This window comes from Tamandua tetradactyla, chromosome 22 (genome assembly GCF_023851605.1).
Source record: "Tamandua tetradactyla isolate mTamTet1 chromosome 22, mTamTet1.pri, whole genome shotgun sequence".
NCBI lineage: Eukaryota > Metazoa > Chordata > Mammalia > Pilosa > Myrmecophagidae > Tamandua > Tamandua tetradactyla.
In genome coordinates this window covers 20,676,910-20,690,871 of record NC_135348.1, presented here as the reverse complement: position 1 = coordinate 20,690,871, position 13,962 = coordinate 20,676,910, and the positions used below count along the sequence as shown (strand labels likewise).

General features: G+C 34.8%; 1 long non-coding RNA gene, 1 other non-coding gene and 1 pseudogene across 5 annotated transcripts in view; 2 read left to right on the top strand and 1 right to left on the bottom strand.

Moving 5' to 3' along the window:
* The window catches only part of LOC143666062 (uncharacterized), a 139,347-nt gene that overhangs the window by 97,107 nt on the left and 28,278 nt on the right, over window positions 1-13,962 (bottom strand). The window lies entirely within an intron of this gene.
* Window positions 110-11,837, top strand: LOC143665931 (acidic leucine-rich nuclear phosphoprotein 32 family member E pseudogene; annotated as a pseudogene).
* On the top strand, window positions 13,005-13,109 carry LOC143666404 (U6 spliceosomal RNA). The gene has a single exon (XR_013167605.1). It is a non-coding gene; the product is annotated as a U6 spliceosomal RNA (small nuclear RNA).

Genomic DNA, 13,962 nt, shown 5'->3' with positions numbered 1-13,962 from the left:
GTGGTGGTACCCTTGAAGAGGTGGATGAAAGCTACTGCATCAGTTTGCCCATTCTAATCACTTCCCAGTATCACAGGAAAGATTTTTACTTATATAATAGTCCTAGAGGATGCAACTGGTAAAACCAGAGGCTACATCCAGTGTTACTGCTTAAGAGACATTCCTCATCCACCAATGCTGTACATGTATGAAAATGGTGTCCTGTATACTTCAGCACACCCCATAAACTTTGTATTGGGGAGTGCAATAATGTAAATCCTAAAAGCACCACTATTTTAGCTCAATAAAATAAAAGAAAAAAGAGCTCCTATGTAGATTACTCCAGATAAAACTTCATTTTTTTGATACTTGTAGCTTTTTGTAATTTGTTTTAAGAAATTCAAGGTCGTTATCATTGTAGTGTACAAAATAAGTGCTTTTGATTAATGCCGCTATATAGTTTTTTCAATTTTTGAAAAATCTGTGGAGGCAGTGATCTTGTCTTTAAAATATGATAGTCCTGTCAGTAAAATGTCTTAGAGACATTGCCTTTAATATCTGTTGGGAAGGAAATGTCCAGACTTTTCAAATTCCTCATCATATGTTTCCTTTTCTGTTTACATAGGGAACAATGTTTACACTTCTGTGTACAGTGGGGTCTACAACAAGAAGCATATATTTTCAAACAATTTTTTAATGATTTAGCAATCTTTGGTAAATCATTTTCAGGCTTCTGACTGTGAATCCCTTGCTTGCTCATGCGTAAATGTATTTGCAATACCAGATATACAGATTTAGTATTTTTGCCTGTTAGTGATTGTTTCACATGCGTAACATTTCGGTTGAGATGTTAAATGGTGGTGAGTACTGTGGATGTGGGAAGTAATTTTAATCATGTGTAACTGATCACAAGGCTTGATCTGCAGTAACTATTACTGTTTGGGTATAAAAACTGTGTGTCTATCCAACAGGGAGCCATAGTATTTAAATTAAACAACCTAGTATTACAACTACTTTGAGGTAGCCAAAATTAAGCTTTAATTAAAGTGGTGCAATTTTGTATAATTTAGCATCAATAGTTCAATGAAAAAAAAAAAAATCTCCCCAGGATTTTTTCTCTCCAAATATATGCATACACCACACACACACACACACACACACACACACACACACACACACACACACAACATAATAGAAACAGAGAAAGTCAGTTAACCATGATTAAATTGAAAGATTAAATTCATTTCCAACCACTAAAACCAATTTAGGTCTTTTAAGGACAGACTTTTATACCTGTTTCTTATGAGTCAACATGAAGTTCAAATCTTAGCAGAGACCTTAGGATTATTGTGAAAATAGTGGAACTAGGGTTTGATAACACCTTTCAATTTGCAAAAAATGTATTTTCTAGATTTTTATTCAATTTCTAGCCTATAATGACTCATAATGAAAAAAATATTTTTTAAAGAGAGATTTAATCAGTCTTAGGCAAGTCACAGTTCCTGAGTAATGAGTAATGATTCAAAGTATAATTTTATATCTTTTATAGCATTAAGATAAGAGTTTAAGCCAGGTAAAATTCTGCTACACTTAGGTTTTACCACTTTTTACAATCAAATAGGAAGTATTTTCTAAATTTTAATTCATTTGTACATCTCTGTCTAGTTTTCTTGAAAAATGACAGTAAATGGCAGCTTAATTTTAATAAGATAATTTCTTATCAGTTTGTTTTAGCCTCTCTTAGCCCTTGAGAAAACAAGTTCCATAAATTCATTAAACACAGTGTTGTGTAGGATTTTCTCTTAGTTTTCTTAAAATATCTTCTTTTAACCTCTAAAATTGTTCATCTAGCCCTGAAACATGGTAATAAATTCCCAACTTTCCCCATCCATTTCCTTTCATCATTTCATAAGTTTTCATTTCTCCAGGCTTTATCTTCATATACTGAAAAGCTCTAATTTTATATTACCTGTATAATATCTATTGCTGTTACAATTCTTTAATATATATAAAAACTGCATGAGGACTGCATAAAATAGTCCAAACACTGGTCTTCATTTTTTAAAAAATTAAAGTTAAAATGTTCAGTTTCCTCTTAGTATTATTCTACATCCTATTGATCATAGCATACATTTTCCAGGAATTAAGTTTTCTGATTCCTTAACTTAAAGAATCAGCCTGTTTCAATCATTCTATGAAAAAATTATATTGTTAAGGACTATAGTATATTATGAAAATGTGTGCAAATGGACACCTATTGAAACTTGTTATACAATCTACAGAATAATATTCTTGGAGCTGCGGTATCAGCAACAATGGCAGAATGGGGATCTAAAAATTCTCTTCCCCTAAAAGCAAAGAAAACATTGGCAAAAATTGTCAGAATTCTGGAAATTAACCAAAAGTTTGAAGCAGGGATCATTTATTCAAGAGGAAAGCCTGACTCTCAATAATAACATTACATTTTCTGGTATTTTAATTCACCCTAATTCAATTATCCCTTCTCTGGTTCTGCAGTTTTAAAAACCAACAGTATGTTGGTGAAAACCAACAGCCTGGAATCTATTAGAAGGGTCAGAACAGTGTTGAACTCCTTCAAAGCTTCATTCTTCTACCAGTCATGATACGAGCAGTTTAACAGGTCCTTGGGAAACCCAACTTGCAAGGCTGTATGCATTATGCCTGACTCAGTGCTCAGCCAGTGCAAGAACCTTTCCCCAGGTCATTTGTAAAGAACAATTAGAGATAACTGATTAACTTTGTGGCTGTTTGAGGTAGTGGATAACAATTGGGCAAACAATAGGCTAACCAAAACTCTTAAAAGGAAAATCTGTGGAATAAGATGTCCACAAGGACTTTGAAAGCTCCAACATACTCTTGGGAATCTAGAAGGCTACATGCATGTGTAGTTCTGTGTACATTGCCAAATTCATGTACATGTTCAGGAAAGGTCTAAGAAGGCTCTAAGCTCTCACCTTGTGCTGATATTGAAGTTCCATGAGCAAGAAGACAAAGTAGTCAACTGCCTAAATGAGTGTTGGAAGCTTGCCCCAAAATGCACACAAAGCCTTTCAGCAAAGACTAGAACTTATTTATTCTAGGAATTTAAGAAAATATCTGTGTAATCATTAGCTGACCACTAAGCTAACCAAGCAAGATTTTGGCTACACACAATAAAGGATACAAAGTTTAGATAATTAGTTCAGAAAAATCATTCAACAAACAAATAATAACAACAAACCCCAATGAAGGAGAATCTGATATCCAGAGTTTCCATATTATATTATTTTAAATGTTCAGTTTTCAACAAAAAAATCATTAGACACACACATAAAAGAAACTATGGTCTGCATATTGGAAAAAACAATCAATACAAACAGTTCCTGGAAAAGACCAGACATTAGACTTATTAGACAAAGATTTTAAATATGTTTATTTTAATATATTTAAAAAACTAAAGGAAATTATGAAAATGATGTCCCATCAAGTAGAGAATATCAATAAAGAGATAAAAGTAGAACTAAATAGATATTCTGGAGAAAAGCACAGTAACTGAAATGTAAAATTCACTAGAGGAACTCAGAAGCAAATTTGACCCTGTGGAGAAAGAATCAGTGAACATAAATACAAATCAACTGAGATTACTCAGAATAAGGAAGAAAAAGAAAAAATTGAAGAAAAATGAACAGAACTTCAGATCCCCAGAGACAATATCAAGCATACCAACAAATGCATAATGGGAGTCCAGAAACAGAGAGAGAAAGGGGAAGAAAAACAATTTGAAAAAATAATGGCCAAAGATTTCCAGATTTGAGGAAAGATATTAATCTACATATCCAAGAAATTCAACAAAATTTGAGGAGAATAAATTCAAAGAGATCTCCACCTAGACTCATCATACTCAAATGATCAAAGACTAAGGCAGAGAGAGACTCTTGAAAGCAGCAAGAGAAAGGAAACTTGTCACATACAAGGAGTCCTTAATAATATCATAAAGCCAACTTTTCATAAGAAATCATGGAAACCAGAAAACAGTGGGCTGACTTGTTCAAAGTCCTGAAAGGAAAAGACTGTCAACCAAGAATTCTATATCCAGCAAAACTATCCTTCAAAATTGAAGAAATTAAGGCATTCCCAGATAAATGAAAACTGAAGAAATTCATCAGCTTTCATTCACAAACCTGCCCTAAAAGAAATACTAAAGGGAATTCTTCAGAATGAAATGAAAGCCCACTAGAAAATAACATGAATCCACATGAAGAAATGAAAACATCAGTAAAAGTTATTATATAGGTAAATATAAAAGACCATATAAGTGTATATTTTGTTTATAACTCTTAGTCCTGATTTAAAAGACAACTGAAGTTTTTATTTCTAAAAGTAGCTTCATGAACCAAAAAACAAACAAGCAAAGTATGTGATAGTTTGTTAAACTAAAGTGAAGCCAAAGCCCTTCTTCCTGGGATGTTAGCCCCAAAATCAGAACTATTTGCCCTCACCTGAGCTTTAAACCTAAAAAAAAGGGACAAAGCTAAATCTTTATATCAAATATACTTTCCTTGTCCCGTATGCTCACACAGCAGAGTGGAAAGAGCAAGCATTTTTCACAAAAGGCAGAACCCAATTAAACACAACCAAATACTCAATCTCTTAAATGCCATACTCTTACCAACAGAAAAATCACAGTAGTTAATCGCCCTGGCCATTAAAAAATAATACTAACTTCTCTCAAGGGAATAACTTGGCCAACACAGCAGTTAAAGCTGCAGCCCAATCAACTGAGCCCCTTCTAAGCTTCATTCCTGAACCCTTTATTTTGGCACATGTACTTTATTATTTCCCAGTTGAGCAAGAATGAACTGCCCAGTTAAAATTCATTTTTAGACCCAAAATATAGCCATGTGCTTCCCTTTTCCTCAGTCTTACTTGACTAAACCTCTCCTAGGCATGCTCATTTCTATCCTCTCCTTGCTATTAACTGGCTCTTGCATCTTTATACTTCTTTCCAAATTTATTTCTTCCAGACTAGAAGCCCTTCATGCCAAACCAATGCCATATGAGAATTTTCAGCCGTTCCAATCATCCATCCAGACTCCTCCCCTCTCAACCTAAATGAAATAGCAGAAAGTTCTATGCTCCATCAGGCAGGGCCTGTACCCCTGATAAACAGGAAGCAGATACAGAAGACAGACTCTCATCCCTCAGCAACCCTTATGATTAAAGGGTGAGAACTGTCTGAGGGAGAAGTTGAGGCAGGCTAAAACAGGGAGAGAGGGAGAAAAAATAAACATGAAGGATCCCTTGAGCAAGGATGGTTAATCAAGGTCTGGAGTGCCTGTGTCCTGCACAGACAACTGCCAGGGCTACCCACTTTCAGGACACATCCAGTGGCAGCCAACCCATCTGGAGTAAAATGTCCCACCTGAGTGAGTCATCTACGGAGAAGGGTGGAGCTGACTGAAGCACCCAAATACACTATCTACCACTGGGCACTGTCCTGGAAAGAAGAAAGTGTAGGAGAAAAAACCCCAAACAAGTAAGGGAGAGGGGAAGTAATAAAAGCTAATCTATAACAGCAAATGGTTCCACATTGCCCCTTGCCTCTCACCCTTCATTTTTCTTTTCTTGCGAGAGTGCCTGTCTGTCTTCTCACATGTGTATTCAGTAAACTTTCTATTTGCTTAAAAAAGACATTTGCATAAAGCCATAATTATAAATCTGCATTGATCACCATACAATGTATAAAAGTATAATTCATGTAAGAATAAAGCCAAGGGAAAGGGAAGAATCAGAGCTATATAGGAGCAAAGTTTTATATCCTATTTTAAGTTATTTTAATCTGAATTAGATTGTTTTAAGTGAAGATGTCAACTATAATTCCCTTAGGGAATAACTCCCAAAAATATTGTAGAAGAAATGACAAGGAATTAAAATGGTTCACTAGAAACCATTTCAAACAAAAGAGAGCAATAATGAAGGAAAGGAGGAACAAAAATAGATAAGGCATACAGAAAGCAATAACAACAGAATAGATAAATATCCTACCTTATGAGTCTTTACAAGGGAATGTTGTTCAGCCATACAAAAAAATGAAGTACTGATTGAGGCTACAACGTGGATAAATGTTGTAAACATTATACTAAGTGAAGAAGTCAGTTTCAAAAGGTGGCATACTTAGTTATTTTATTTATTTTAAATGTCCACAGTAGTCAAATCCACAAAAATATAAAATAGATTAGCAGTTGCAGAGGCTGCGGGAAAGGGGAAATGGGAAGTGACTGCTGTTGAGTATAAGTTTTCTTTTTGGAGTCATTAAGTGATCTGGAATTTAGACATTGGTGATGGTTGTACAACTTGTTAATATACTAAAAACCGCTTAATTGTATACTTTGAAATGGTAAATATTATGGTATGTGAGCTATAACTCAATTTTAAAATGTTACTTGGAGCCAGGGGTTGTCTTAGTATCCCACACTGTGCAACCTTAGTATGTGATCAATGAGTTTTTGTTGAATAAAAGACCATTTATGGAAAATGCCAACAGCAGGGCATTGCTTGAACCAGAGCTACACAAATGAGAGCTGGGAAATCAGATTTGATCAATATCTTCGCAGGCTTCTTCGTGGAAAAGTTTCTCTAATCTTAATGACCCTTCTCAATTCTGTCATTAGAGACAGAAAAGCCTGTAGAGTGGAGTTATAAATCACAACTTATCTTACTGTTTGATTCTTTACTTCTTTTCCTGTTGGTTTAATCTTCTGGGCTGCTGAAAGCAATATACCACAAATGAGTTGACTTTTGCAATGATGATTTATTAGCTTACAAGTTTATAGTTTTGAGGCTGAGAAAAAAGTTCAAATCAAAAAGCATCATCAGTGATGCTTTGTCCCCAAAGACTGGCTGCTGGCAATCCTGAACCTGGACTCTGTCATATGGCAAGACACATGGCAATCAATGTCTGCTTGTCCTCCCTTCTCTTCCAGATTTAATTGCTTCCAGCTTCTTCCTTCTCTTTGCTTCTGTGACTTTCTCTTCTTCGTATGGGTTTCTTTCTCTTATAAAGAACTTCAGAGAGAGGACTAAGATGATCCTGAATAAGGTGGACTACATCATAACTTAAGATCCTACTCACCAAAAGATTCTACTTTACAATATGTCCACACTCACAGGAATGCATTAATTTTAAAAACATACTTTTTGAGAGGTGAGGCAAGATGATAGCACAAGAAGGTGTGGAATTTAATTAATTCTCTAGGACAGTTAGTAAGTAAGAACTGTCTGGAACAACTGTTTAGAGGACTTCTCTGAGAAGACACAAATTGTACCCCAGTCAGAAATGGTTGGAGGGGCCAAGAACACAAAGCGGAACTGAAATAATGTTCCCAAACCATGGAGAAAGTCACCCTGCCCCACGGTCATGGCAAGGTGTTTTGGAGACACTTTTCCATGGAAAAAGAAGCAGTCTCTACTAGGAGCGAGTCAAGGAGAGCTCAAGAAGGCTCCAAATGCAGATTTAATTAACATATTCAGACTGCTGAATACAAACCCTAAGCATAGATAAACCCAGAACAAACACTAAAGGAACCCTGAGGTCTCTCTTGGAGGAAAGGAATATGGACTAACGGAAAAAAATTAAAAGCAGAGGCTTTGGGGGTCTGCTGAGTTCAGAATACTGGAAAAGGGCTGTGCCCCCCAAAAGGGGTACTTATGGCTGGGTACCAAGTCCAACTCTTGATTGGAAAACCTGCAGGTCTGGGGACCAGCTCTGAAAAGGGTTTTCCCTTTTAGAAAGGGAAAGTTCATCAAGAAGACATAAGAATCATAAATATTTACGCACCAAGCCAAAGTGCCCCAAAATACATAAAGCAAAGACAACACTGAAAGGGGAAGTAGGCGCCTCAACAAAAATAGTTGGAAACTTCAATATGCCACTATCATCAATTCAAAGAATACCTAGGCAGAGAATCAATAAGGAAACAGAGATTTAGAATAGTATGACAAATGAGCTAAACTTAACAGACATTTAGAGACATTATACCCCAAAACAGCAGGACACACATTTTTCTCAAGTGATCATGAATCATTCTTCAGCATTGACTACATGTTGGGTCACCAAAATAGTCTCAATAATTTGAAAAGATTGAAACCCTACAAAACACTTTCTCAGATCATAATGGAATGAAGTTGGAAATCAATAACAGATAGAAGGCGGAAAATTCTCAAATATGTGGAGGCTAAACAACACACTCTTAAACAGCCATGGATCAAGGAAGAAATTACAAGAGAAATCAGTAAATAACTCAAGACAATAAAATGAAAACACACCATATCAAAAAACTTATGGAATGTAGAAAAGGCAGTACTCAGGGCAATTTATTGCCTTAAGTGCTCATATTTAAAAAAAGAATGAGCAAAAATTGAGGAATTAACTGCTCACAACGATAAGCTGAGAAAGAACAGTAAACTAACCCTAAAGCCAACAGAAGGAAAGAAATAATAAATATTACAGCAGAAATAAATGAAATTGAGAACATGACAACAATCAAGAGAATCAACAAAACCACAAGTTGTTTTTTTGAGAAAATCAATAAAATCAATTGACCCTTAGCTAGGCTGACAAAAAAAGAGAGAAGATGTAAATAAATATATTTAAGATCAGAAATGGGAGAGGGGACATAACTACTGACTCCACAGAAATAGAGATGATGAGAGGACACTATGAGCAACTATGTACTAACAAACTAGACCACTTAAAAGAAATGGACAGCTTCCCAGAATAGCATGAACAAGAAGCACTGACCTGAGAAGAAATAGAAGATCTCAACAAACCGATCACAAGTAAAGAGGTAGAATCAGTCATCAAAACCCTCTCAACAAAGAAAAACTGAGAACTAGATGGCTTCACACGTCAATTGAAAGAATCAAGAAAAGAATTGGTACCAAACAAGAAAGAATTTGTGTATGGTGCATTGGAGTGGCTAAAGGGAAGTACCTGAAACCACTGAACTGCATTCCAGGAGCCTTGATTCTTGAAGATGGTTATATAACAACATAGCTTTTATAATATGACCATGTGATTATGAAAACCTTGTGTCTGATGCTCCTTTTATCCAGGGTATGGACAGATAGGTAAAAAAAATAATAATAATAAGGATAAAAAATAAATAAATAAGAGGGGTAAGGGGTAAAAAAAAAATTGGGTAGATTGTAACACTAGTGGTCAATGAGAGGGAGGAGTAAGGGGTATGAGTTCTATCTTTTTTTTAAATTTCTTTCTCTGGAGTGATGCAAATGTTCTAAATGATGACAGTGATGAATACACAACCATATGAATATTGTGAGCCACTGATTCTATACTATGAATGGAATGTTTGTGTGTGAAGATTTTTCAATAATTATATTTTTTAAATCTTAAAAAAAAAGCATTAATACCAATCTTGCTCAAACTCTTCAAAAAAATTGAAGAGGAGGGAGTTACCTACCTCATTCCATGAAGTCAGCATCACCCTAATATCAAAGCCAGACAAAGGTACTACAGGAAAAGAAAATTACAGACCAATCTCTTTAATAAGGATCCAAAAATCCCCAACAAAATACTTGCAATTTGAATCCAGCAGCACATTAAAAGAATTACACATCTTGACCAAGTGGGTTTTATTCCAGGTATGCAAAGTTGGTTCAACACACAAAAAATCAATTAATGTAATATACCAAATCAATACATCAAAGCAGAAAAAAACACATGATCATCTTGACTGGTGCAGAAAAGGCATTTGAGAAAATTCAACATCCTTTCTTGACAAAAGCACTTCAAAAGATATGAGTAGAAGTAAACTTCCTCAACATGATAAAGGGGATATATGAAAAACCCAAAGCTAGCATCATACTCAATGATGAATGATTGAAAGCTTTTCCTCTAAGATCAGGAACAATACAAGGATGCCCACTTTCACCAGTTATTCATCATTGTACTGGAAGTTCTAGCTAGAGAATTAGGCAGGAAAATGAAATAAAAGTCATCCAGATTGGGAAGGAAGAAATAAAACTTTCACTGCTTGCAGATGACATGATCTTATAGGTAGAAAATCCTGAAAAATGTACAGTAAGGCTATAAATAAATGAGGACAGAAGAGTGGCAGGATACAAAAGCAACATGCAAAAATCAGTAGTATTTCTATACAATAGCAATGATAAATCTGAGAAGGAAATCAAGAAAAAAATTCCATTTAAAATAGCAACCAAAAGAATAAAGTATTGAGGAATAAATGTAACCAAGGACATAAAAGACCTATACACAGAAAACTACCAGAAATGCTAAAAAAAAAAATTAAAGATTTAATAGGAAGGCTAAATAGATTTAGATGTCAATTTACCCAAATTGTTTTATAGAGTCAATGCAATTACCAATTAAAATCCCAACAACTTACTTTGCAGAAATAAAAAAACAAGTGATCAAATTTATTTGGAATTTGATAAATTCCAATACTTACAAGCCAGAATAGCTAAAAATACCTTAAAGAAACTGAGGTGAGAGGTCTCACACTACTTGATGTTAAAATATATTGCATGCTAGGGGTCAATGAAAGGGAGGGGTAAGGGGTATGGTATGTATGAATTTTTTTCTGTTTTGTTTTTATTTCTTTTTCTGAATTGATGCAAATGTTCTAAGAAATTATCATGATGATGAATATGCAACTATGTGATGATATTGTGAATTACTGATTATATATGTAGAACGGAATGATCAAAAGTTAAGAATGCATTTGTTTGTTATTTTTTAAAAAAAATTAAATTAAAAAATGTATATTACAAAGCTACAGTGGTCAAAACAGCATGGTGGTTGTACGTGTATGCGTGTGTGTGTGTGTGTGTGTGTGCGCGCGAGTGTGTGAACCAGGAGGTAGGGCAGCTGAGTTAGAGTTCCAAATCCTTGAACTCCATTTGCTATTCTCTTCTTTCTTCCCCACACCTATCTGTTGGTTGTGGGCATTCTATTTGCATTTATTTTTATTCATTTCCACATCTTTAAAAATTTTAGGATTGTAAATAGTAGGAAAGACAGAAAAAGGAAGGTAGGAGAGTGGTGGCAGAAGAGGGGGAGGTGGATGTGGAGATGGAGAAGATGACTAACCTGGAATTAAGGAACAGAGCTCCAGAAAAGATAACAGAGTCCTTGATAATTGCCATTGGGCCTGAATGATACTTTTAAAGAACTAGAGTTCCTGAGTATAGCTAGTGTGGAACTAAGTTCACTGGCCAAGCTTCCCAACTTAAACTCCAAAAGTTGGAACTTAGTGACAATATAATTTCTGGAGGCTTGGAAGTCCTGGCAGAGAAATGGCCAACCCTTACCTACCTCAATATAAGTGGAAACAAAATCAAAGATCTCAGCACAGTAGAAGCTTTGAAAAATCTTAAAAATTTGAAAAGTCTCAACTTGTCTAACTGTGAGATCACAAACCTGGACGATTATAGAGAAAGTATTTTTTAACTACTGCAGCAAATCATGTACTTCGGTGGATTTGATCAGGAGGGTAAAGAAGCATCTGGCTCTGAAGAGGAGGCTGATGAGGACAGAGATGAAGATGATGAAGATGAAGCTGCTCCCCCTGAAGGATAGGAAGAAAAAGAGGAGGAAAATGAGGAGGAGGAAGATGAGGATAAAGATGAAACAGGCTCAGAATTGGAAGAGGGAGAAGAAGACGTGGGCCTCTCATAGTTAATGAAAGAAGAAATTCAGGGTGAAAAAGATGATGATGACTACTTTGAAGAAAGAATAGAAAGAGGAAAAAGAAGGTCTTCAAGGGGAGAGGAGGAAACGAGATGCCAAAGATGACAGTGAGGAAGATGATACCTAGATCATTCTAAGACTAGACTCCCTACTGTTTCCAGGTTGCAGTAGATGATCACATCTTTGTTTCTTCATGTATGATAGTTATATCTTTATAATGTGTAACCTTTCATAGGAAAAGTATGGTTTTACTATTTTTGCCTTTTCATCATTCCAAGTAAGATTTATTAGTCTGTTTATTTATCATGACCAGGTGGGTGTTATTCCAGGTAAGCAAACTGGTTCAACACACAAAAATCAATTAATGTAATACACCACATCAATACATCAAAGCTGAAAAACCACATGATTGTCTTAATTGATGCAGAAAAGGCTTTGACAAAATTCAACATCCTTTCTTGATGAAAACTTGCATATACCTAGGAAAACCTTTAGTCTTATGTCAGAACCACTCTTTCAGATCTTGGTTTTAAAAAGCCAAGCTGAAGAAATCAAGTACTTCTCAGATACAAATATTGTTATCCATACAGTTTTATGCAACAGGCTCTGCTAATGTAAATCTCTTTTAGATGACAACATATACAGACTGTACTGGGAAGATGGAGAAAAAGAAGCAAGGGAGGCTTTGGAAGCTATATCATTGTTCTTCAAAAGTCAGAACAATTGCCTTGTCATTAATTAATGAGACATTCAAGTCAATATTTTAAAATTGGCTTCCCAAATGATTTAGATACTACTTTGCAAGATATTTTTAATTTTCAGTTATTTTTCATATAAGGCATTACCAGATATTACAGCATTTAATTGGAATATAGTAGGCAGTTGGAAAATTATTTGAAACTAAATTGGTATTAAAACTAAGATTTGTTTTCAAATGGATGTCCAATAAAATATAAAAATAATTGGGGTAAGCGTGAGTGTACATGTATGTGTTCCTTGTATAACTAGTAAATAAATTACAATGAGTAGGCAAGTACATCTCCCTTTTGTCATGGAGGCTCCACTCAGCTGTCTAATTATTTTCTCTTTCTTTTGAATATTTGTTGAGTTTATACCAGCAAATTAATTGTTTGGCTTACACACTAGAACACATTTAAACTACTGAGTATAGTTCTACTTTTTATTTTGTAGTTTAAAATGTAAATCCTTTGGGGTTTTAAAGTAAAAATTATGAAGTTATTTGTTGAGAGACTAAGAAACTTACACACAACTGACTGAAATAAAATTCTTGGGAGTGCGCTTCGGCAGCACATATACTAAAATTGGAAGAATACAGAGAAGATTAGCATGGCCCCTGCACAAGGATGACATGCAAATTCATGAGGCATTGCATATGAAAAAAAAATTCATAGGATAAGTTTGGTGGAAGGATTGGACTTTCCTAGAGACTTAGCATTTTACTTTTTTTTTGACAATTGAAAGGCCCTGTTTTAGTCCATAAAATTTTTTATCACATAGTATGCCAAATTATACAATGCTTATTTTTTGAATTGAAAACAATTGACTTTTTAAACAAACATCTTACTGTACAATCAAAAATAGAGTTCTTTGGTTTGAAAACAACAGCTTCCAGGTAGCTTAAAACTCATTTAGCTTTGTGGGTCATATTTTCATGCAAATATATAAAAGAGTGGGTTTTATATTTTGTAGAGGTTTTCAATCCTATTTTAATGTGTTTTGTATGACAATATGTATGTAGTGTGTTAAGATCCTGAAAAATCTTTCCTTTAAAAACTTCAAAGTTAATACTTCTGTGCAACTGTGTTTTGAATAAAACCATGACAGCGTTAAAAAAAAAGTATGGTATTAGAGTAAAGATAGGTAAACTGACCAATGGAATCTAATAGAGTGTTCAGAAATAGACCCTCTCATCTATGGACAATTGATCTTTGATAAGGAAGCCTCTTCAAAAAATGGTTCTTGAAGAACTGGAAATCCACAGCCTAAAGAATGAAAGAGGACCCCTATCTCACACCACATAGAAAACTGAATTCAAACTGAATCAAAGACCTATACATTACAGCTAAGACCATAAAACTTTTAGAAGAAAATGTAAGGAAATATCTTAAAGCTCTTGTGATAGGACATCCTAGATCTTACCCTTAAAATGCAAGCAATGAAAGAAGAAATAGATAAGTGGGATCGCCTCAAAATTGAGCACTTTTCCACAAGAAAGGACTTTGTCAGGAAAG